At 48.0% G+C, this 24,228-nt stretch overlaps 14 non-coding genes across 14 annotated transcripts; all 14 read left to right on the top strand.

The window, feature by feature from the left end:
* Window positions 1–197: 197 nt before the first annotated feature.
* LOC121006243 lies at window positions 198–388 on the top strand. The gene has a single exon (XR_005780107.1). It is a non-coding gene; the product is annotated as a U2 spliceosomal RNA (small nuclear RNA).
* Window positions 389–1,418: 1,030 nt separating this feature from the next.
* LOC121006242 lies at window positions 1,419–1,609 on the top strand. The gene has a single exon (XR_005780106.1). It is a non-coding gene; the product is annotated as a U2 spliceosomal RNA (small nuclear RNA).
* A 1,030-nt stretch (window positions 1,610–2,639) lies between these two features.
* On the top strand, window positions 2,640–2,830 carry LOC121006241. Its single transcript, XR_005780105.1, has one exon. It is a non-coding gene; the product is annotated as a U2 spliceosomal RNA (small nuclear RNA).
* Window positions 2,831–3,861: 1,031 nt separating this feature from the next.
* LOC121006528 lies at window positions 3,862–4,048 on the top strand. Its single transcript, XR_005780329.1, has one exon. It is a non-coding gene; the product is annotated as a U2 spliceosomal RNA (small nuclear RNA).
* A 5,660-nt stretch (window positions 4,049–9,708) lies between these two features.
* Window positions 9,709–9,890, top strand: LOC121006393. The gene has a single exon (XR_005780243.1). It is a non-coding gene; the product is annotated as a U2 spliceosomal RNA (small nuclear RNA).
* Window positions 9,891–10,921: 1,031 nt separating this feature from the next.
* Window positions 10,922–11,112, top strand: LOC121006240. Its single transcript, XR_005780104.1, has one exon. It is a non-coding gene; the product is annotated as a U2 spliceosomal RNA (small nuclear RNA).
* Window positions 11,113–12,142: 1,030 nt separating this feature from the next.
* LOC121006239 lies at window positions 12,143–12,333 on the top strand. The gene has a single exon (XR_005780103.1). It is a non-coding gene; the product is annotated as a U2 spliceosomal RNA (small nuclear RNA).
* Window positions 12,334–14,815: 2,482 nt separating this feature from the next.
* Window positions 14,816–15,012, top strand: LOC121006416. Its single transcript, XR_005780264.1, has one exon. It is a non-coding gene; the product is annotated as a U2 spliceosomal RNA (small nuclear RNA).
* A 1,030-nt stretch (window positions 15,013–16,042) lies between these two features.
* Window positions 16,043–16,233, top strand: LOC121006238. Its single transcript, XR_005780102.1, has one exon. It is a non-coding gene; the product is annotated as a U2 spliceosomal RNA (small nuclear RNA).
* A 1,031-nt stretch (window positions 16,234–17,264) lies between these two features.
* On the top strand, window positions 17,265–17,455 carry LOC121006237. The gene has a single exon (XR_005780101.1). It is a non-coding gene; the product is annotated as a U2 spliceosomal RNA (small nuclear RNA).
* Window positions 17,456–18,486: 1,031 nt separating this feature from the next.
* On the top strand, window positions 18,487–18,677 carry LOC121006236. The gene has a single exon (XR_005780100.1). It is a non-coding gene; the product is annotated as a U2 spliceosomal RNA (small nuclear RNA).
* A 1,031-nt stretch (window positions 18,678–19,708) lies between these two features.
* Window positions 19,709–19,899, top strand: LOC121006235. Its single transcript, XR_005780099.1, has one exon. It is a non-coding gene; the product is annotated as a U2 spliceosomal RNA (small nuclear RNA).
* A 1,030-nt stretch (window positions 19,900–20,929) lies between these two features.
* On the top strand, window positions 20,930–21,120 carry LOC121006234. Its single transcript, XR_005780098.1, has one exon. It is a non-coding gene; the product is annotated as a U2 spliceosomal RNA (small nuclear RNA).
* A 2,627-nt stretch (window positions 21,121–23,747) lies between these two features.
* Window positions 23,748–23,935, top strand: LOC121006411. Its single transcript, XR_005780260.1, has one exon. It is a non-coding gene; the product is annotated as a U2 spliceosomal RNA (small nuclear RNA).
* Window positions 23,936–24,228: the final 293 nt, after the last annotated feature.

Below are 24,228 nucleotides of genomic sequence, written 5' to 3'. Positions count from 1 at the left end.
AGCTATGCAGATAGCAAACACGAAAAGAAGCATGCTGGTGTGACTTCTGTGCGTAGGACGCGCGTGAACGTTTTCCCCGGTTTGTGAGAGAAAGAAGCCTCCCGGACTGTGTATTGGGCTGGGGACAGTAGTCTATTGCCTTCATTAGTGCTCTGCATTGGGGACCATCGGCCTGTACTGCGAACCCTTTTCAGGTTATCGCTTCTCGGCCTTTTGGCTAAGATCAAGTGTAGTATCTGTTCTTATCAGTTTAATATCTGATACGTCCCCTATCTGGGGACCATATATTAAATGGATTTTTCGAACAGGGAGATGGAAAAAGAGCTTGCTCTGTCCACTCCACGCATTGACCTGGTATTGCAGTACCTCCAGGACCGGTGCACCCCTTCTAATCCAGTATGAAAAAACAGAATGAAATTGAAATGGATTGCAAGCATCATCCTTCCAGCCAAGCAAGTGGAAAGTTGTGTGTGTCGTGCCTCCTTCAGCTTCTCCTCTGTCTGCCCAGTCAGTGCAGTGTTGCTTTTTGCATATAATACCTGCATCTAGTCTGTCAATCTCCTAATTGCATCAGCTGTCGGTTGTTTCCAGCACCAAGCAACCCATTCAGCCCCAGTGTCGTCACACACACCCTGGATCCAATTAAGACTGATGATTGGTTAATTGGCTTATCACCTGAATGAATTGTTTGGACCTCCCCTCCTCCACGTTTGATTTGGGCCTGTTGTGCACACCTCGGAGGGTTGCTGAGTCGTCTCTGGCAGGCAATTGACCCTTTTTTGTATCAAGTTGGCTGGATGTAACCATTTAGCTTTTGCAGTGCTTCAATAAATGAGTAAAGTTTGCCTGTGTCTCCCTCTTGTGGATCTTTTGAACTGGATTACTTAGTGGCTAAAAAGTAGCCCAGCACTTCCTATGCAGCTGGACCTACCTTGTCTGTTCAATGGACGGAACACTGCGCGTGTCACAAGAGCCTTGTCAGGTCAAGAGGTCAAAGAGGTCAAGTAAGGTCAGCTATTGGATGACATCACAAGGGCCCTGATGGAACACTCAACAATGGTGCCGTGACATCACAATCAACAATGGTTATCCTTTTTTTTTTTTTTTTTTTTTCCTTTCACTCACTACTATTCCTATCATGCTTTCTGCTTGGCGTGCTTTGGCACCGCACCAGGAATTTCGTGCGAAGAAAAGGCGTGTCCAAAAGTCGCGTGTGGGCGGAGCTATGCAGATAGCAAACACGAAAAGAAGCATGCTGGTGTGACTTCTGTGCGTAGGACGCGCGTGAACGTTTTCCCCGGTTTGTGAGAGAAAGAAGCCTCCCGGACTGTGTATTGGGCTGGGGACAGTAGTCTATTGCCTTCATTAGTGCTCTGCATTGGGGACCATCGGCCTGTACTGCGAACCCTTTTCAGGTTATCGCTTCTCGGCCTTTTGGCTAAGATCAAGTGTAGTATCTGTTCTTATCAGTTTAATATCTGATACGTCCCCTATCTGGGGACCATATATTAAATGGATTTTTCGAACAGGGAGATGGAAAAAGAGCTTGCTCTGTCCACTCCACGCATTGACCTGGTATTGCAGTACCTCCAGGACCGGTGCACCCCTTCTAATCCAGTATGAAAAAACAGAATGAAATTGAAATGGATTGCAAGCATCATCCTTCCAGCCAAGCAAGTGGAAAGTTGTGTGTGTCGTGCCTCCTTCAGCTTCTCCTCTGTCTGCCCAGTCAGTGCAGTGTTGCTTTTTGCATATAATACCTGCATCTAGTCTGTCAATCTCCTAATTGCATCAGCTGTCGGTTGTTTCCAGCACCAAGCAACCCATTCAGCCCCAGTGTCGTCACACACACCCTGGATCCAATTAAGACTGATGATTGGTTAATTGGCTTATCACCTGAATGAATTGTTTGGACCTCCCCTCCTCCACGTTTGATTTGGGCCTGTTGTGCACACCTCGGAGGGTTGCTGAGTCGTCTCTGGCAGGCAATTGACCCTTTTTTGTATCAAGTTGGCTGGATGTAACCATTTAGCTTTTGCAGTGCTTCAATAAATGAGTAAAGTTTGCCTGTGTCTCCCTCTTGTGGATCTTTTGAACTGGATTACTTAGTGGCTAAAAAGTAGCCCAGCACTTCCTATGCAGCTGGACCTACCTTGTCTGTTCAATGGACGGAACACTGCGCGTGTCACAAGAGCCTTGTCAGGTCAAGAGGTCAAAGAGGTCAAGTAAGGTCAGCTATTGGATGACATCACAAGGGCCCTGATGGAACACTCAACAATGGTGCCGTGACATCACAATCAACAATGGTTATCCTTTTTTTTTTTTTTTTTTTTTCCTTTCACTCACTACTATTCCTATCATGCTTTCTGCTTGGCGTGCTTTGGCACCGCACCAGGAATTTCGTGCGAAGAAAAGGCGTGTCCAAAAGTCGCGTGTGGGCGGAGCTATGCAGATAGCAAACACGAAAAGAAGCATGCTGGTGTGACTTCTGTGCGTAGGACGCGCGTGAACGTTTTCCCCGGTTTGTGAGAGAAAGAAGCCTCCCGGACTGTGTATTGGGCTGGGGACAGTAGTCTATTGCCTTCATTAGTGCTCTGCATTGGGGACCATCGGCCTGTACTGCGAACCCTTTTCAGGTTATCGCTTCTCGGCCTTTTGGCTAAGATCAAGTGTAGTATCTGTTCTTATCAGTTTAATATCTGATACGTCCCCTATCTGGGGACCATATATTAAATGGATTTTTCGAACAGGGAGATGGAAAAAGAGCTTGCTCTGTCCACTCCACGCATTGACCTGGTATTGCAGTACCTCCAGGACCGGTGCACCCCTTCTAATCCAGTATGAAAAAACAGAATGAAATTGAAATGGATTGCAAGCATCATCCTTCCAGCCAAGCAAGTGGAAAGTTGTGTGTGTCGTGCCTCCTTCAGCTTCTCCTCTGTCTGCCCAGTCAGTGCAGTGTTGCTTTTTGCATATAATACCTGCATCTAGTCTGTCAATCTCCTAATTGCATCAGCTGTCGGTTGTTTCCAGCACCAAGCAACCCATTCAGCCCCAGTGTCGTCACACACACCCTGGATCCAATTAAGACTGATGATTGGTTAATTGGCTTATCACCTGAATGAATTGTTTGGACCTCCCCTCCTCCACGTTTGATTTGGGCCTGTTGTGCACACCTCGGAGGGTTGCTGAGTCGTCTCTGGCAGGCAATTGACCCTTTTTTGTATCAAGTTGGCTGGATGTAACCATTTAGCTTTTGCAGTGCTTCAATAAATGAGTAAAGTTTGCCTGTGTCTCCCTCTTGTGGATCTTTTGAACTGGATTACTTAGTGGCTAAAAAGTAGCCCAGCACTTCCTATGCAGCTGGACCTACCTTGTCTGTTCAATGGACGGAACACTGCGCGTGTCACAAGAGCCTTGTCAGGTCAAGAGGTCAAAGAGGTCAAGTAAGGTCAGCTATTGGATGACATCACAAGGGCCCTGATGGAACACTCAACAATGGTGCCGTGACATCACAATCAACAATGGTTATCCTTTTTTTTTTTTTTTTTTTTTTCCTTTCACTCACTACTATTCCTATCATGCTTTCTGCTTGGCGTGCTTTGGCACCGCACCAGGAATTTCGTGCGAAGAAAAGGCGTGTCCAAAAGTCGCGTGTGGGCGGAGCTATGCAGATAGCAAACACGAAAAGAAGCATGCTGGTGTGACTTCTGTGCGTAGGACGCGCGTGAACGTTTTCCCCGGTTTGTGAGAGAAAGAAGCCTCCCGGACTGTGTATTGGGCTGGGGACAGTAGTCTATTGCCTTCATTAGTGCTCTGCATTGGGGACCATCGGCCTGTACTGCGAACCCTTTTCAGGTTATCGCTTCTCGGCCTTTTGGCTAAGATCAAGTGTAGTATCTGTTCTTATCGGCCTTTTGGCTAAGATCAAGTGTAGTATCTGTTCTTATCAGTCTGCCTTTTCTTGCCGGCCCAGGTCCTTGTGGGTACCCCCTGCACTCTGCCTTTGAGCATCGTTGATTAAATTCAGCTTCAGCTCACTGCTGCTATTGGGTGTAGGGCTATTCCCCAGGGAACAAGAGTGCTCTGGTCTCCGACCTCCTCTTGGCCTGTGGCTTAATAGTCTTGGTGTACGACGTTAGACAGTGCTTACTTGGATCTAGACAGCCCCGAACACGACAGCTGGAAGAACTTCTCCGACTGCGATCCAGGAGAAGACTCTGCGAGGACTCGACGAGGAACCCCGACGACGAGGACTGAAGACTCCGGCCTGAAGACTCCGGCCTCGGGGGACCTCGACGAGGAAAGAAGCTCGGCGAAGCTCTCCCCGGAAGAAGCTCCGCCCAGCAAGAAGGAAGCCGCAAAGCTCCGCCCCCTGCGGCAAAAGGACGCTTTGCGAAGACACCACAGGAAGAGGGCTAGAAGGAAGTAGCCATGGCCACAACCTCCAAGCCCCCCAAGACCAAGAAGGATGCTGCAGGACCGGCTAAGAAGACCCAAGCCACCAAGCCTCCTGGGCCCTCTGGGGCCGGACCAGACGCCTCTACCCGGCAGAAAGGCGGCGGAAAGCCCGGCCAGGTCGCCCCTTCACTGGAGCCCTGGATGCGGCAGACCGTCGCCATGAAGCTGAAGGAGGTGGATGGAAAGTCCCCGGAGATGACCGAGGAAATCTTCTGCCAGAAGATGCTGGTGGACCAGGGATTTTCAAAGCCAGAGACCCTCAGCGTCCAAGCCTTCATGACCGGGATCTTCTACGTGACCTTCGCGTCAATCAACATCTGTAGAAGATATTGGGAGAAGGTGAAATCGGCGGCATCGGACTCCACATTTTCTCACTTTGTCGGGAATTGCCCCATTCAGAGGGAGGAAAGAAGGATTACGGTGTCTATGAGGAACCCACACACCCCCGGTAAAGACATCACCACTTTCCTGAATCGATTCTGCACAGTGGTGAGGGAACCCACCCACATCCTGAACGGACTCGGCTTCTGGACCGGAAAGTGGTCAGCGGTCGTGAAACTGAACAAGGACGCGACTGCAGAAGACGGCCTCCAGCACCTGCCCCAGTCTTTTTCCCTCGGAAACTCCCACGGCCTCATCTACTACCCGGACATGCCACAATTCTGCAGGAAATGTGGACAGAAGGGCCACGAGTTGAGGAACTGCAAGGAGGATCCCTGCCGAATCTGCCGGGTCACAGGTCACGAGACCAAAGACTGTCCAAAGAAGGTGGCGTGCAACCTGTGCGGGCTGGCCTCCCACGTCTACAAGGACTGCCCAAAGAGGGACCGCACCTGGGCTTCAGTCGCAGCCAGGGCCCCGGCCGCCCGGAACCCCCCACAAGCCGCGGCCCAGGCGGCAACACAGCCCAAAGAGAAGCCATCTAAGAAAGAAGGTAAGCGGACATCTCCCCCTGCCCATGCTCCCGCCCCCTCCTCCTCCTGCCCAACCGCCCGCCCTGTCGCCACCACCACTGAGGTTATCCACATCCAACCCCCCATTACCTCAGTGACCCCCTCCCGTGCCCCCAGCCCAACCCGCCCCGCCGCCACCACTACAGCAGAACTAACCTCTCCTCCAGCTGCTGTAGCCCTCTCTATGGAGGAATTTCCCCCTCTTGTCTCCCCAGATGTCAGTCAGAGGAAAGGAAAGAGAAAGGGTAGGGACAGCCCCACGGCTGACCAATCCAAAAAGAAGATGCTCGAGGTAGAGGACGTGGCCTCAACCAACAAAGAAGAAGAAACAGAACAGCAGATGGAAGAACCGGTGGCCACCAACGAGGACCCCCAACAGCAACCCCTCCACATCCCCAGTAGCCTCGACGAGACCGAAGTGGAGGAGATGGTGGCCAACGGGGCAACCGCCGACCCGATGCGGCTACAGATAACTCTGGAAGAGATCGAAGCCGCCTTTGCGCTATTACAGGGGCAACCCCCAGACAGCGGACAAGAAGAAGTAGAGGAACCGCCGGACGACCGGAGTGGTAACTAAGCTGTATCGTTCTCTGCTAACCCTTTTCTTTCTCTTACATGATGGCTAACTTTAACCTTTTTTCCATCAATGTTAGGAGCATTAGAGATCGGACTAGACGTCAGACGATACTAACCTTTCTTACTTCTCAGGTTGCCGACGTTTACATGTTGCAGGAATGTGCTTTGCCCCCCTCTAGGTCCTACAACCACCTGGCCAGGCAGTGGTCCCATGGCCCCTCCTACTGGTCCGGTGGTGGCAGCTGCAAGTCGGCCGGGGTTGCCATCCTCCTCAGGGGAAACGCGTTCACGCTTGACTCCGTCCAGGAGCTCGTCTGCGGCAGGCTTCTTGTCGTAGACGGCTCCTGGGCGGGAGAGCCGGTTAGGCTCATCAGCGTGTACGCCTCCCCTGACAAGGGTGAGCGACTGGAGTTATTCCAGGCCCTACGACCGCAGCTTGCTACCACCAGGGCCGTAGTGATGGCCGGGGACTTCAACTGCCCGATAGAGGAGGACGGACGCAGCTCCGGGACCTCAAGCAAGCTAGACGTCACTTCCAAACTGCTTATCGAGATGGTGACCGAGGCGTCCTTGCAGGATGTTGTGGGATCCATGGGGAACGGCTCCATTAATTATACGTGGTGCCGGCCCGATGGCTCACTCCGTTCTCGGATCGACTTCGTGTTTGCCTCTCGGGCAGTCAGGCAGTGTAGGCACTCTATGGTCCCCTGCTTCTTCTCCGACCACAGGGCCATTCAGGTCCAGTGCACCCTAGGCACCGGGTTCCCCCCGGGCCGTGGGTCCTGGAAGCTGAACTGCGCTCTGCTGAGTCGGGGAGATGTGCTGGCGGAGCTTAGGGATACCTACATATCCTGGCGGAACGACAAATGCTTCTTTAAATGTACTAGTGACTGGTGGGAGTATGTTAAAGTCCAGTTTCGTTGTTTCTTTCAGGCCAAGCAACAACATCAGGCGTGTGAGAAAAAGAAGGCCTTCAGAGCACTGCAACATGAGTTGCGGTCCCTGCAAGATCTTCACCGGTGCGGCTGGGACGTAGGGGAGGACCTGGATAACACCAAAAAGAGCCTGAAAAGGCACTTTGAGGAGGAATCCAGACGAATCGTCTTCCGTTCCAAAGTGGAAAACCTGGATAAGGATGAGAAGTGTAACTCGTTCTTTTTCAGGAAACTCCATGCCGGCCACACGCCCCTGAACGAACTCCGAGACAAAGACGGCAACATGCGCTCGGGGAAGGAGGAAGTAATGGGAGTCGTCACAGACTTCTACAGCGACCTCTACTCCCTGAGGAACACCGACCAGAAGGCCGCCGATAAATTCCTGTCAGGTATCACTAACCACCTTGATCCTGCAGGTACGGAGGCCATGGATGACCCTCTGACGGTGGGGGAGGTGCTCTCTGCCGCTAGATCCTTTAGGCCCGGCAGGACCCCGGGCAGTGACGGCCTCCCAGCAGAGCTCTATGTAGCGCTGGGGGACCTGATCTGTCCGGACCTGTTGGAACTCTATGGGGAGATGGTGGTGGAGGGTACAATGCCCCCATCCTTGAGGGAAGGAATGATCACGATCCTGTATAAGCGGAAGGGGGAGAGATGTGACCTGAAAAACTGGCGTCCCATCTCTCTCCTGAACGTGGACTACAAGATCCTCGCCAAGGTACTGGCAAATCGGCTGAAGGTCGTCATCGGCGGAATCGTCCACCCGGACCAGACCTGCGGCATTCCAGGCCGCAGGATCGCAGACAGCCTCGCCCTTGTGAGAGACACGGTGCACTACATCCAGGACCGCCGTGTTCATGCCGCCCTGGTCAGCCTGGACCAGGAGAAGGCATTCGACCGGGTCTCTCACGAATTTATGGGCAAGGCGCTGCGCAGGCTAGGTCTGGGCAGGAGGTTCTGTTCTTTTGTTGACCTGATGTACTTTGACATTTGCAGCACGGTGTTGGTGAACGGCTGGAAGACCGACCCCTTCCCTGTCCTCTCCGGGGTCAGGCAAGGCTGCCCTCTTTCACCTCTCCTTTTTGTTTGTGTTATAGAATCCTTCGCGGAGGCTATCCGACAGAACGGGGAGATCAGAGGGATCACCGCACCAGGACCTGGACACTACGAGGTCAAGTGCTCGCTGTACATGGACGACGTGACCGTCTTCTGCGCTGACCAGCGTTCGGTGACTACACTCGTCCAGACCTGCGAGGAGTTCGGACAAGCTTCAGGGGCCAAAGTCAACTGCGGCAAGTCAGAAGCCATGCTCTTCGGGGACTGGCAACTGGCCTCTTCTGCCCCCTTCCCATTTACCATCAAACCAAACTTCATCAAAATTCTGGGAGTCTGGTTCGGGAAGGAAGGCGCAGCCCTCAAGTCTTGGGAAGAACGCTTGGCCAAGGTGAATCAAAGAATCGGACTGTGGAGCCTTAGACACCTCACGATCGAAGGTAAAGCACTCGTCCTGCGAAATGAAGTTTTGCCTGTGCTCCAGTACACCGCACAGGCATGGCCCCCTCTTGCCACCGTTTCCAGGGCCATCACCAGGACAGTGTTTCGCTTCATCTGGGGATCTAAGATGGACAGAGTGAAACGAGCCATCATGTACAAAGAGCCCCGCAAGGGCGGAAAGGGCATACCGGACCTGCCCACTTTACTGCGGATTGCCTTTGTTTGTGACAGCGTTCGTCGGACTCTAAGAACTGCTAACGGCTCTGCGGGCAAGGCTATGTCTCGCTTTTTCCTCCTGCCCCTCTGGAGGGGTCTGGGCTGGGACAAGTGGGACAGCTCCATCCCTTACAACTGGCACGCTCCCTGGTTCTACGGGGACGTCGTCAGGTTTGTGAGGGAACACCAGCTGGAGGGCCTTAAACCCGACTTGTGGAAGCCAAAAACTATCCACAAACTCATCAGAGCAAAGGACGTGGTCGAGTCAATTCCAGGGATCCAGGACGACACACTAGAGACAGTTTGGACTAATGTGTCGTCAAACAGGTTGACTAACGGGCATAAGGACTTGTCATGGATGGCCATTCAGGGCGGACTGCCAATCCGGTCATTCATGCATGCCCGTAACCTGTGCAAAACCCGGTACTGCCCCAGGTGCCCTTTCGTGGAGGAAACATCTTACCACCTGTTTTGGGAGTGCCGCTTTGCACAGCGCCTGTTGGATGCCCTGGAACATGAACTCAAAGACTCAGTGCCCAGGAACGGCCTGCAACACACTTCGGTGCTGTACGGACTATTTCCTGGGATTCATACTGTTGGAGCCATCCAGGAGGCCTGGCGCCTTATGAACTGTTTTAAGGACGCTATTTGGTTTGCTAGGAACCGGCTCATTCTCAGGAGGGAGAACAAGTCCGTCCAGGACTGCCGCAGACTTATCCATAGTATGCTGCAGGACTACAACATCTCGGACGTCGACGAAGAAGAAGAGGAATAAACCCCTCTCCTTCCCCCTCTCCCCCCGTTTGTATTTGTCCTCTCAATAAAGCTAAGGGCATGTGATCCCCCCTCCCTATCCCCTCCTTCCCACTTCCCCTTCCCTCATCACTGTCTAAATGCTTTGTTGGAAGGTTTTGTGATTGAATAGGTATGCTAGTGTAGCATTCATTGCGATGTATAGTGTAGGCTTTACATAACAATGCCATGCTCGCAAAGACGACTGTAAGTAATTTATTATGTACTGTTTCATGGCCTGTGCTGCGTCACAGTACTAAAGTATGTATGTATGATGACTGATCGTAATAAAGACGTTTCAATCAAAAAATCTGTTCTTATCAGTTTAATATCTGATACGTCCCCTATCTGGGGACCATATATTAAATGGATTTTTCGAACAGGGAGATGGAAAAAGAGCTTGCTCTGTCCACTCCACGCATTGACCTGGTATTGCAGTACCTCCAGGACCGGTGCACCCCTTCTAATCCAGTATGAAAAAACAGAATGAAATTGAAATGGATTGCAAGCATCATCCTTCCAGCCAAGCAAGTGGAAAGTTGTGTGTGTCGTGCCTCCTTCAGCTTCTCCTCTGTCTGCCCAGTCAGTGCAGTGTTGCTTTTTGCATATAATACCTGCATCTAGTCTGTCAATCTCCTAATTGCATCAGCTGTCGGTTGTTTCCAGCACCAAGCAACCCATTCAGCCCCAGTGTCGTCACACACACCCTGGATCCAATTAAGACTGATGATTGGTTAATTGGCTTATCACCTGAATGAATTGTTTGGACCTCCCCTCCTCCACGTTTGATTTGGGCCTGTTGTGCACACCTCGGAGGGTTGCTGAGTCGTCTCTGGCAGGCAATTGACCCTTTTTTGTATCAAGTTGGCTGGATGTAACCATTTAGCTTTTGCAGTGCTTCAATAAATGAGTAAAGTTTGCCTGTGTCTCCCTCTTGTGGATCTTTTGAACTGGATTACTTAGTGGCTAAAAAGTAGCCCAGCACTTCCTATGCAGCTGGACCTACCTTGTCTGTTCAATGGACGGAACACTGCGCGTGTCACAAGAGCCTTGTCAGGTCAAGAGGTCAAAGAGGTCAAGTAAGGTCAGCTATTGGATGACATCACAAGGGCCCTGATGGAACACTCAACAATGGTGCCGTGACATCACAATCAACAATGGTTATCCTTTTTTTTTTTTTTTTTTTTTTCCTTTCACTCACTACTATTCCTATCATGCTTTCTGCTTGGCGTGCTTTGGCACCGCACCAGGAATTTCGTGCGAAGAAAAGGCGTGTCCAAAAGTCGCGTGTGGGCGGAGCTATGCAGATAGCAAACACGAAAAGAAGCATGCTGGTGTGACTTCTGTGCGTAGGACGCGCGTGAACGTTTTCCCCGGTTTGTGAGAGAAAGAAGCCTCCCGGACTGTGTATTGGGCTGGGGACAGTAGTCTATTGCCTTCATTAGTGCTCTGCATTGGGGACCATCGGCCTGTACTGCGAACCCTTTTCAGGTTATCGCTTCTCGGCCTTTTGGCTAAGATCAAGTGTAGTATCTGTTCTTATCAGTTTAATATCTGATACGTCCCCTATCTGGGGACCATATATTAAATGGATTTTTCGAACAGGGAGATGGAAAAAGAGCTTGCTCTGTCCACTCCACGCATTGACCTGGTATTGCAGTACCTCCAGGACCGGTGCACCCCTTCTAATCCAGTATGAAAAAACAGAATGAAATTGAAATGGATTGCAAGCATCATCCTTCCAGCCAAGCAAGTGGAAAGTTGTGTGTGTCGTGCCTCCTTCAGCTTCTCCTCTGTCTGCCCAGTCAGTGCAGTGTTGCTTTTTGCATATAATACCTGCATCTAGTCTGTCAATCTCCTAATTGCATCAGCTGTCGGTTGTTTCCAGCACCAAGCAACCCATTCAGCCCCAGTGTCGTCACACACACCCTGGATCCAATTAAGACTGATGATTGGTTAATTGGCTTATCACCTGAATGAATTGTTTGGACCTCCCCTCCTCCACGTTTGATTTGGGCCTGTTGTGCACACCTCGGAGGGTTGCTGAGTCGTCTCTGGCAGGCAATTGACCCTTTTTTGTATCAAGTTGGCTGGATGTAACCATTTAGCTTTTGCAGTGCTTCAATAAATGAGTAAAGTTTGCCTGTGTCTCCCTCTTGTGGATCTTTTGAACTGGATTACTTAGTGGCTAAAAAGTAGCCCAGCACTTCCTATGCAGCTGGACCTACCTTGTCTGTTCAATGGACGGAACACTGCGCGTGTCACAAGAGCCTTGTCAGGTCAAGAGGTCAAAGAGGTCAAGTAAGGTCAGCTATTGGATGACATCACAAGGGCCCTGATGGAACACTCAACAATGGTGCCGTGACATCACAATCAACAATGGTTATCCTTTTTTTTTTTTTTTTTTTTTCCTTTCACTCACTACTATTCCTATCATGCTTTCTGCTTGGCGTGCTTTGGCACCGCACCAGGAATTTCGTGCGAAGAAAAGGCGTGTCCAAAAGTCGCGTGTGGGCGGAGCTATGCAGATAGCAAACACGAAAAGAAGCATGCTGGTGTGACTTCTGTGCGTAGGACGCGCGTGAACGTTTTCCCCGGTTTGTGAGAGAAAGAAGCCTCCCGGACTGTGTATTGGGCTGGGGACAGTAGTCTATTGCCTTCATTAGTGCTCTGCATTGGGGACCATCGGCCTGTACTGCGAACCCTTTTCAGGTTATCGCTTCTCGGCCTTTTGGCTAAGATCAAGTGTAGTATCTGTTCTTATCAGTTTAATATCTGATACGTCCCCTATCTGGGGACCATATATTAAATGGATTTTTCGAACAGGGAGATGGAAAAAGAGCTTGCTCTGTCCACTCCACGCATTGACCTGGTATTGCAGTACCTCCAGGACCGGTGCACCCCTTCTAATCCAGTATGAAAAAACAGAATGAAATTGAAATGGATTGCAAGCATCATCCTTCCAGCCAAGCAAGTGGAAAGTTGTGTGTGTCGTGCCTCCTTCAGCTTCTCCTCTGTCTGCCCAGTCAGTGCAGTGTTGCTTTTTGCATATAATACCTGCATCTAGTCTGTCAATCTCCTAATTGCATCAGCTGTCGGTTGTTTCCAGCACCAAGCAACCCATTCAGCCCCAGTGTCGTCACACACACCCTGGATCCAATTAAGACTGATGATTGGTTAATTGGCTTATCACCTGAATGAATTGTTTGGACCTCCCCTCCTCCACGTTTGATTTGGGCCTGTTGTGCACACCTCGGAGGGTTGCTGAGTCGTCTCTGGCAGGCAATTGACCCTTTTTTGTATCAAGTTGGCTGGATGTAACCATTTAGCTTTTGCAGTGCTTCAATAAATGAGTAAAGTTTGCCTGTGTCTCCCTCTTGTGGATCTTTTGAACTGGATTACTTAGTGGCTAAAAAGTAGCCCAGCACTTCCTATGCAGCTGGACCTACCTTGTCTGTTCAATGGACGGAACACTGCGCGTGTCACAAGAGCCTTGTCAGGTCAAGAGGTCAAAGAGGTCAAGTAAGGTCAGCTATTGGATGACATCACAAGGGCCCTGATGGAACACTCAACAATGGTGCCGTGACATCACAATCAACAATGGTTATCCTTTTTTTTTTTTTTTTTTTTTTCCTTTCACTCACTACTATTCCTATCATGCTTTCTGCTTGGCGTGCTTTGGCACCGCACCAGGAATTTCGTGCGAAGAAAAGGCGTGTCCAAAAGTCGCGTGTGGGCGGAGCTATGCAGATAGCAAACACGAAAAGAAGCATGCTGGTGTGACTTCTGTGCGTAGGACGCGCGTGAACGTTTTCCCCGGTTTGTGAGAGAAAGAAGCCTCCCGGACTGTGTATTGGGCTGGGGACAGTAGTCTATTGCCTTCATTAGTGCTCTGCATTGGGGACCATCGGCCTGTACTGCGAACCCTTTTCAGGTTATCGCTTCTCGGCCTTTTGGCTAAGATCAAGTGTAGGAATACATAGGATCTTGGCCGGAGGTGCCCCGGGTACCCAGACCCTCGGCCTGGAGTGCAGGCTACGGTTTATAGCCGTGGTTGAATCTCCTGCTGCTATTGGGGGAACGGATTAGTCCCGGGGCAACGAGAAGCGATCAACTTGGACTGTCACTACACATAGCTGTAGGGGGCAGATATTCTGATCCATTTTGCTGTTTTGCCTGGTGGAAGAACTTTGGACTTAACGATGGAGCTATGGAAGAAAAAGAACTGCCTGAGGTTGCTATTCAAAGAAGATGCAGCTGATAAGGACGATTTGGAACTTTTTACTTTGAAAATATTTGAAGGACTTTTGGGGATTCCAAAGGAAAGTATTTTTTGTATGCAAAGAAACTACCCAAAGAATTATTTGGATGTTACTCTAAAGACAGAGGAACTTTGCAGAGATGGCTTTAAGAAGTATCTGGAACTAAATGAAGATATGAAAAAGCATTTCTTGTTGCAGTCGTCCCTTTTTGGGAAAAAAAGGAACTTTGTTATTTCTATGGATGATCCCTTCGTTGAGAATGATGAAATTCTGTTTTTTTTGCGGTCCCACTTTGAGTTCGTAACTTTTCAAAAATATTTTCTAAACAAAGGAGGAATTTGGAATGGAAAGAGAAGATTTTCGATTTGGAAAAAAGAAGGTGGGAATGTTTTGAATGGGAAAATAACTATTAACGGGAAAACCGGATTTTGCTTTTGGGAAACCAGTAAAAATGTTGTTTTGAAAGAAGCTGAGAAAGAGGAAGAAATAAAAACAGAAGAAAAGAAGAAAATTGTTATTGAAGAACAACAGATTATTAAAGATCTAGAGAAAGAAGAAGAAAAGAAAGAAGTTGAGAAGGGAATTGTTGTTAAAGATCTAGAGAAAGAAGAAGAAGAAAAGAAAGAAACTGTGATTGAAAAACAACAGACTTTTTCGAATACTGAAGAAGTTGAGAAGAGGCAGGTTTTGAAAGAAGAAATAGGCTTGGGAACTTCTGATACTGAGAAGCTACAGTTGCCAGAAAGTATGGAAGCATGGAAGACAAGGATTGATAAAATGTATGGAGAAAACTTGCAAAATGCGAGAGTTGCAGCCTTGGAATATTATGAACAAGATCCGGTCGGTTTTGTTGAAGAGACTCCCCTTGATGACTGGTTGGAGAAGGCACTTGAAGACAAAAAAGACGTATCAATAGAGGATTTAAAGGTCTTGCAAGATGCTTTATTAATATGTATGATTCGAGTAGAAATAGGCTTTTCTGAAATGATGCAATGATCGTTATAGAACCTTTACTTTTGAACTTTTTTGGACTTATTTGATACTTTTGAAGATAAGTTTCATGTGATTTTCGACTTGTTATTATAGAACATGGGACCTTTGTTTCACAGATTCAGGGGTCTTTCGGATAGACTTTTAAGAACAAATTTAAATATAAAAAAAAAAAAAAAATCTGTTCTTATCAGTTTAATATCTGATACGTCCCCTATCTGGGGACCATATATTAAATGGATTTTTCGAACAGGGAGATGGAAAAAGAGCTTGCTCTGTCCACTCCACGCATTGACCTGGTATTGCAGTACCTCCAGGACCGGTGCACCCCTTCTAATCCAGTATGAAAAAACAGAATGAAATTGAAATGGATTGCAAGCATCATCCTTCCAGCCAAGCAAGTGGAAAGTTGTGTGTGTCGTGCCTCCTTCAGCTTCTCCTCTGTCTGCCCAGTCAGTGCAGTGTTGCTTTTTGCATATAATACCTGCATCTAGTCTGTCAATCTCCTAATTGCATCAGCTGTCGGTTGTTTCCAGCACCAAGCAACCCATTCAGCCCCAGTGTCGTCACACACACCCTGGATCCAATTAAGACTGATGATTGGTTAATTGGCTTATCACCTGAATGAATTGTTTGGACCTCCCCTCCTCCACGTTTGATTTGGGCCTGTTGTGCACACCTCGGAGGGTTGCTGAGTCGTCTCTGGCAGGCAATTGACCCTTTTTTGTATCAAGTTGGCTGGATGTAACCATTTAGCTTTTGCAGTGCTTCAATAAATGAGTAAAGTTTGCCTGTGTCTCCCTCTTGTGGATCTTTTGAACTGGATTACTTAGTGGCTAAAAAGTAGCCCAGCACTTCCTATGCAGCTGGACCTACCTTGTCTGTTCAATGGACGGAACACTGCGCGTGTCACAAGAGCCTTGTCAGGTCAAGAGGTCAAAGAGGTCAAGTAAGGTCAGCTATTGGATGACATCACAAGGGCCCTGATGGAACACTCAACAATGGTGCCGTGACATCACAATCAACAATGGTTATCCTTTTTTTTTTTTTTTTTTTTTCCTTTCACTCACTACTATTCCTATCATGCTTTCTGCTTGGCGTGCTTTGGCACCGCACCAGGAATTTCGTGCGAAGAAAAGGCGTGTCCAAAAGTCGCGTGTGGGCGGAGCTATGCAGATAGCAAACACGAAAAGAAGCATGCTGGTGTGACTTCTGTGCGTAGGACGCGCGTGAACGTTTTCCCCGGTTTGTGAGAGAAAGAAGCCTCCCGGACTGTGTATTGGGCTGGGGACAGTAGTCTATTGCCTTCATTAGTGCTCTGCATTGGGGACCATCGGCCTGTACTGCGAACCCTTTTCAGGTTATCGCTTCTCGGCCTTTTGGCTAAGATCAAGTGTAGTATCTGTTCTTATCAGTTTAATATCTGATACGTCCCCTATCTGGGGACCATATATTAAATGGATTTTTCGAACAGGGAGATGGAAAAAGAGCTTGCTCTGTCCACTCCACGCATTGACCTGGTATTGCAGTACCTCCAGGACCGGTGCACCCCTTCTAATCCAGTATGAAAAAACAGAATGAAATTGAAATGGATTGCAAGCATCATCCTTCCAGCCAAGCAAGTGGAAAGTTGTGTGTGTCGTGCCTCCTTCAGCTTCTCCTCTGTCTGCCCAGTCAGTGCAGTGTTGCTTTTTGCATATAATACCTGCATCTAGTCTGTCAATCTCCTAATTGCATCAGCTGTCGGTTGTTTCCAGCACCAAGCAACCCATTCAGCCCCAGTGTCGTCACACACACCCTGGATCCAATTAAGACTGATGATTGGTTAATTGGCTTATCACCTGAATGAATTGTTTGGACCTCCCCTCCTCCACGTTTGATTTGGGCCTGTTGTGCACACCTCGGAGGGTTGCTGAGTCGTCTCTGGCAGGCAATTGACCCTTTTTTGTATCAAGTTGGCTGGATGTAACCATTTAGCTTTTGCAGTGCTTCAATAAATGAGTAAAGTTTGCCTGTGTCTCCCTCTTGTGGATCTTTTGAACTGGATTACTTAGTGGCTAAAAAGTAGCCCAGCACTTCCTATGCAGCTGGACCTACCTTGTCTGTTCAATGGACGGAACACTGCGCGTGTCACAAGAGCCTTGTCAGGTCAAGAGGTCAAAGAGGTCAAGTAAGGTCAGCTATTGGATGACATCACAAGGGCCCTGATGGAACACTCAACAATGGTGCCGTGACATCACAATCAACAATGGTTATCCTTTTTTTTTTTTTTTTTTTTTTCCTTTCACTCACTACTATTCCTATCATGCTTTCTGCTTGGCGTGCTTTGGCACCGCACCAGGAATTTCGTGCGAAGAAAAGGCGTGTCCAAAAGTCGCGTGTGGGCGGAGCTATGCAGATAGCAAACACGAAAAGAAGCATGCTGGTGTGACTTCTGTGCGTAGGACGCGCGTGAACGTTTTCCCCGGTTTGTGAGAGAAAGAAGCCTCCCGGACTGTGTATTGGGCTGGGGACAGTAGTCTATTGCCTTCATTAGTGCTCTGCATTGGGGACCATCGGCCTGTACTGCGAACCCTTTTCAGGTTATCGCTTCTCGGCCTTTTGGCTAAGATCAAGTGTAGTATCTGTTCTTATCAGTTTAATATCTGATACGTCCCCTATCTGGGGACCATATATTAAATGGATTTTTCGAACAGGGAGATGGAAAAAGAGCTTGCTCTGTCCACTCCACGCATTGACCTGGTATTGCAGTACCTCCAGGACCGGTGCACCCCTTCTAATCCAGTATGAAAAAACAGAATGAAATTGAAATGGATTGCAAGCATCATCCTTCCAGCCAAGCAAGTGGAAAGTTGTGTGTGTCGTGCCTCCTTCAGCTTCTCCTCTGTCTGCCCAGTCAGTGCAGTGTTGCTTTTTGCATATAATACCTGCATCTAGTCTGTCAATCTCCTAATTGCATCAGCTGTCGGTTGTTTCCAGCACCAAGCAACCCATTCAGCCCCAGTGTCGTCACACACACCCTGGATCCAATTAAGACTGATGATTGGTTAATTGGCTTATCACCTGAATGAATTGTTTGGACCTCCCCTCCTCCACGTTTGATTTGGGCCTGTTGTGCACACCTCGGAGGGTTGCTGAGTCGTCTCTGGCAGGCAATTGACCCTTTTTTGTATCAAGTTGGCTGGATGTAACCATTTAGCTTTTGCAGTGCTTCAATAAATGAGTAAAGTTTGCCTGTGTCTCCCTCTTGTGGATCTTTTGAACTGGATTACTTAGTGGCTAAAAAGTAGCCCAGCACTTCCTATGCAGCTGGACCTACCTTGTCTGTTCAATGGACGGAACACTGCGCGTGTCACAAGAGCCTTGTCAGGTCAAGAGGTCAAAGAGGTCAAGTAAGGTCAGCTATTGGATGACATCACAAGGGCCCTGATGGAACACTCAACAATGGTGCCGTGACATCACAATCAACAATGGTTATCCTTTTTTTTTTTTTTTTTTTTTTCCTTTCACTCACTACTATTCCTATCATGCTTTCTGCTTGGCGTGCTTTGGCACCGCACCAGGAATTTCGTGCGAAGAAAAGGCGTGTCCAAAAGTCGCGTGTGGGCGGAGCTATGCAGATAGCAAACACGAAAAGAAGCATGCTGGTGTGACTTCTGTGCGTAGGACGCGCGTGAACGTTTTCCCCGGTTTGTGAGAGAAAGAAGCCTCCCGGACTGTGTATTGGGCTGGGGACAGTAGTCTATTGCCTTCATTAGTGCTCTGCATTGGGGACCATCGGCCTGTACTGCGAACCCTTTTCAGGTTATCGCTTCTCGGCCTTTTGGCTAAGATCAAGTGTAGTATCTGTTCTTATCAGTTTAATATCTGATACGTCCCCTATCTGGGGACCATATATTAAATGGATTTTTCGAACAGGGAGATGGAAAAAGAGCTTGCTCTGTCCACTCCACGCATTGACCTGGTATTGCAGTACCTCCAGGACCGGTGCACCCCTTCTAATCCAGTATGAAAAAACAGAATGAAATTGAAATGGATTGCAAGCATCATCCTTCCAGCCAAGCAAGTGGAAAGTTGTGTGTGTCGTGCCTCCTTCAGCTTCTCCTCTGTCTGCCCAGTCAGTGCAGTGTTGCTTTTTGCATATAATACCTGCATCTAGTCTGTCAATCTCCTAATTGCATCAGCTGTCGGTTGTTTCCAGCACCAAGCAACCCATTCAGCCCCAGTGTCGTCACACACACCCTGGATCCAATTAAGACTGATGATTGGTTAATTGGCTTATCACCTGAATGAATTGTTTGGACCTCCCCTCCTCCACGTTTGATTTGGGCCTGTTGTGCACACCTCGGAGGGTTGCTGAGTCGTCTCTGGCAGGCAATTGACCCTTTTTTGTATCAAGTTGGCTGGATGTAACCATTTAGCTTTTGCAGTGCTTCAATAAATGAGTAAAGTTTGCCTGTGTCTCCCTCTTGTGGATCTTTTGAACTGGATTACTTAGTGGCTAAAAAGTAGCCCAGCACTTCCTATGCAGCTGGACCTACCTTGTCTGTTCAATGGACGGAACACTGCGCGTGTCACAAGAGCCTTGTCAGGTCAAGAGGTCAAAGAGGTCAAGTAAGGTCAGCTATTGGATGACATCACAAGGGCCCTGATGGAACACTCAACAATGGTGCCGTGACATCACAATCAACAATGGTTATCCTTTTTTTTTTTTTTTTTTTTTTCCTTTCACTCACTACTATTCCTATCATGCTTTCTGCTTGGCGTGCTTTGGCACCGCACCAGGAATTTCGTGCGAAGAAAAGGCGTGTCCAAAAGTCGCGTGTGGGCGGAGCTATGCAGATAGCAAACACGAAAAGAAGCATGCTGGTGTGACTTCTGTGCGTAGGACGCGCGTGAACGTTTTCCCCGGTTTGTGAGAGAAAGAAGCCTCCCGGACTGTGTATTGGGCTGGGGACAGTAGTCTATTGCCTTCATTAGTGCTCTGCATTGGGGACCATCGGCCTGTACTGCGAACCCTTTTCAGGTTATCGCTTCTCGGCCTTTTGGCTAAGATCAAGTGTAGTATCTGTTCTTATCAGTTTAATATCTGATACGTCCCCTATCTGGGGACCATATATTAAATGGATTTTTCGAACAGGGAGATGGAAAAAGAGCTTGCTCTGTCCACTCCACGCATTGACCTGGTATTGCAGTACCTCCAGGACCGGTGCACCCCTTCTAATCCAGTATGAAAAAACAGAATGAAATTGAAATGGATTGCAAGCATCATCCTTCCAGCCAAGCAAGTGGAAAGTTGTGTGTGTCGTGCCTCCTTCAGCTTCTCCTCTGTCTGCCCAGTCAGTGCAGTGTTGCTTTTTGCATATAATACCTGCATCTAGTCTGTCAATCTCCTAATTGCATCAGCTGTCGGTTGTTTCCAGCACCAAGCAACCCATTCAGCCCCAGTGTCGTCACACACACCCTGGATCCAATTAAGACTGATGATTGGTTAATTGGCTTATCACCTGAATGAATTGTTTGGACCTCCCCTCCTCCACGTTTGATTTGGGCCTGTTGTGCACACCTCGGAGGGTTGCTGAGTCGTCTCTGGCAGGCAATTGACCCTTTTTTGTATCAAGTTGGCTGGATGTAACCATTTAGCTTTTGCAGTGCTTCAATAAATGAGTAAAGTTTGCCTGTGTCTCCCTCTTGTGGATCTTTTGAACTGGATTACTTAGTGGCTAAAAAGTAGCCCAGCACTTCCTATGCAGCTGGACCTACCTTGTCTGTTCAATGGACGGAACACTGCGCGTGTCACAAGAGCCTTGTCAGGTCAAGAGGTCAAAGAGGTCAAGTAAGGTCAGCTATTGGATGACATCACAAGGGCCCTGATGGAACACTCAACAATGGTGCCGTGACATCACAATCAACAATGGTTATCCTTTTTTTTTTTTTTTTTTTTTCCTTTCACTCACTACTATTCCTATCATGCTTTCTGCTTGGCGTGCTTTGGCACCGCACCAGGAATTTCGTGCGAAGAAAAGGCGTGTCCAAAAGTCGCGTGTGGGCGGAGCTATGCAGATAGCAAACACGAAAAGAAGCATGCTGGTGTGACTTCTGTGCGTAGGACGCGCGTGAACGTTTTCCCCGGTTTGTGAGAGAAAGAAGCCTCCCGGACTGTGTATTGGGCTGGGGACAGTAGTCTATTGCCTTCATTAGTGCTCTGCATTGGGGACCATCGGCCTGTACTGCGAACCCTTTTCAGGTTATCGCTTCTCGGCCTTTTGGCTAAGATCAAGTGTAGTATCTGTTCTTATCAGTTTAATATCTGATACGTCCCCTATCTGGGGACCATATATTAAATGGATTTTTCGAACAGGGAGATGGAAAAAGAGCTTGCTCTGTCCACTCCACGCATTGACCTGGTATTGCAGTACCTCCAGGACCGGTGCACCCCTTCTAATCCAGTATGAAAAAACAGAATGAAATTGAAATGGATTGCAAGCATCATCCTTCCAGCCAAGCAAGTGGAAAGTTGTGTGTGTCGTGCCTCCTTCAGCTTCTCCTCTGTCTGCCCAGTCAGTGCAGTGTTGCTTTTTGCATATAATACCTGCATCTAGTCTGTCAATCTCCTAATTGCATCAGCTGTCGGTTGTTTCCAGCACCAAGCAACCCATTCAGCCCCAGTGTCGTCACACACACCCTGGATCCAATTAAGACTGATGATTGGTTAATTGGCTTATCACCTGAATGAATTGTTTGGACCTCCCCTCCTCCACGTTTGATTTGGGCCTGTTGTGCACACCTCGGAGGGTTGCTGAGTCGTCTCTGGCAGGCAATTGACCCTTTTTTGTATCAAGTTGGCTGGATGTAACCATTTAGCTTTTGCAGTGCTTCAATAAATGAGTAAAGTTTGCCTGTGTCTCCCTCTTGTGGATCTTTTGAACTGGATTACTTAGTGGCTAAAAAGTAGCCCAGCACTTCCTATGCAGCTGGACCTACCTTGTCTGTTCAATGGACGGAACACTGCGCGTGTCACAAGAGCCTTGTCAGGTCAAGAGGTCAAAGAGGTCAAGTAAGGTCAGCTATTGGATGACATCACAAGGGCCCTGATGGAACACTCAACAATGGTGCCGTGACATCACAATCAACAATGGTTATCCTTTTTTTTTTTTTTTTTTTTTCCTTTCACTCACTACTATTCCTATCATGCTTTCTGCTTGGCGTGCTTTGGCACCGCACCAGGAATTTCGTGCGAAGAAAAGGCGTGTCCAAAAGTCGCGTGTGGGCGGAGCTATGCAGATAGCAAACACGAAAAGAAGCATGCTGGTGTGACTTCTGTGCGTAGGACGCGCGTGAACGTTTTCCCCGGTTTGTGAGAGAAAGAAGCCTCCCGGACTGTGTATTGGGCTGGGGACAGTAGTCTATTGCCTTCATTAGTGCTCTGCATTGGGGACCATCGGCCTGTACTGCGAACCCTTTTCAGGTTATCGCTTCTCGGCCTTTTGGCTAAGATCAAGTGTAGGGATACATTGGGTCTTGGTCAGAAGGTGCCTGGGGTACCCGGCTGCTCGGCCTGGGGGGATCGTCTGAGTTCATAGCTCGGACTTCACCCCCCTGCTGCTATTGGGCAGTCGGCTTAGTCCCTGGGCAACGAGGAGCGATCACCTTACCTGCCTGCTGCCTCGGTAGTGGGTGAAGGGCACTGTGTCAGTTCCGGTTTTGCCTGGCGTACCATTGGAGATGGAGATGGAGGTCCCGAATCCAGACGGAGGAGGAGTTCCTGATCCTGATGATGACAGCTTTGGTCCGGGAGAAGTGCCTACGTACCAGCGGATAAGAAATGGAATCCGTTTCCTGCTACAAGACTCACAGAAAAAGGAGAAAGGACTTACTTTCCTTGTTGAGGATATCTTGGTGGGACTGTTTGGCATCCGAAAGGAGCTGATTTTGGCTATATTGGACTTTCATAAAAGAGGGTCTTATGATGTGATCCTCATTACGGAAGAAGTTTGTACCGGAGTACTCAAGAAACTTGAACTTTGCAAGTTAAGCCCAATCTTGGAGGGCGTGGCGGTATTACCGCATTTTCCGAGGAAAAAGAGACTGGTAACAGTACTTATGTATAGTCCTTACGTGTTACAAGAAGATATTATTTCCTTTTTATTAAGGTATTGTGATAAAGTTATCCCAATGGGTAAAGTGTATAACCAATTTGGTATATGGACTATGAAGTGGAAATTTGAAGTTTTGTTGCATGAAAAGGAGGAAGGGGAATTAATCTTCCCACCTGGGAGATTTAAAATTGGAAAAATTAATGGTGATTTATTTTTTAATGGCATGACTGATTTTTGTCGTAATTGCAAGCAATATGGACACATAAAAGATGATTGTACTGAACAATATTGTGCTAACTGTCAATGTATAGGTCATAGTTATGAAAATTGTAAAGAAAAAAAGAAATGCTATTTATGTGGTAAAATTGGTCACGTCTACGCTTCTTGCCCCCAAAAGAAAAAGGGGGAGGGAGGTGGAGAGGTGAGGGGAAAGCGCAAAGGAGTGGAGGAGACAGAAGCTGCTGAGGAGTCAAAAATAAGAAGGACAGTTAAAGAGAATAAGATAGAGGTAAGAGCAAGAAAGGAGTCAGGAGGAAAAATGGATACAGTAGAAAAGGAAAAATCAGAAAGTATGAAAGTGGTGGAAAAACCTAAAAATCCTTTTGAGAGAGGTTCAGAGGAGGAAGTACATAGTCAGAGAGTATGGTCAGAAATAGAAAGTGCACAGAAATCGGGGGTCAAATTACAGGCCTTATTTGCATATGTTAGGAAATCTATAATAGCTGACAAAGTGAGATTTTTTCAGCGTGCTAAGGTTCATCCATATGATCAAATAAAAATTCCAGATATAGTTACAGAAAATACGGAGTTTGATAGACGTAGTCTGTTGCTTATGTCATATTATGCATGGAAAGATGGTGCTAACCCAGATTGGTTTTGAGTTGATATGTTTTGTTTGTTTGTTTAAAAAAAAAAAAAAAACGTTAATTTGTATTTTTATGTAAATATGTTTTAATAAAAATTATGACGTCCCCGTTTGGGGGTGCCAACTAAAAAAAAAAAAATCTGTTCTTATCAGTTTAATATCTGATACGTCCCCTATCTGGGGACCATATATTAAATGGATTTTTCGAACAGGGAGATGGAAAAAGAGCTTGCTCTGTCCACTCCACGCATTGACCTGGTATTGCAGTACCTCCAGGACCGGTGCACCCCTTCTAATCCAGTATGAAAAAACAGAATGAAATTGAAATGGATTGCAAGCATCATCCTTCCAGCCAAGCAAGTGGAAAGTTGTGTGTGTCGTGCCTCCTTCAGCTTCTCCTCTGTCTGCCCAGTCAGTGCAGTGTTGCTTTTTGCATATAATACCTGCATCTAGTCTGTCAATCTCCTAATTGCATCAGCTGTCGGTTGTTTCCAGCACCAAGCAACCCATTCAGCCCCAGTGTCGTCACACACACCCTGGATCCAATTAAGACTGATGATTGGTTAATTGGCTTATCACCTGAAT

Source organism: Bufo bufo, chromosome 6 (assembly GCF_905171765.1).
Source record: "Bufo bufo chromosome 6, aBufBuf1.1, whole genome shotgun sequence".
In the NCBI taxonomy this organism is placed as follows: domain Eukaryota; kingdom Metazoa; phylum Chordata; class Amphibia; order Anura; family Bufonidae; genus Bufo; species Bufo bufo.
This window is presented reverse-complemented; position numbering and strand designations above follow the sequence as displayed.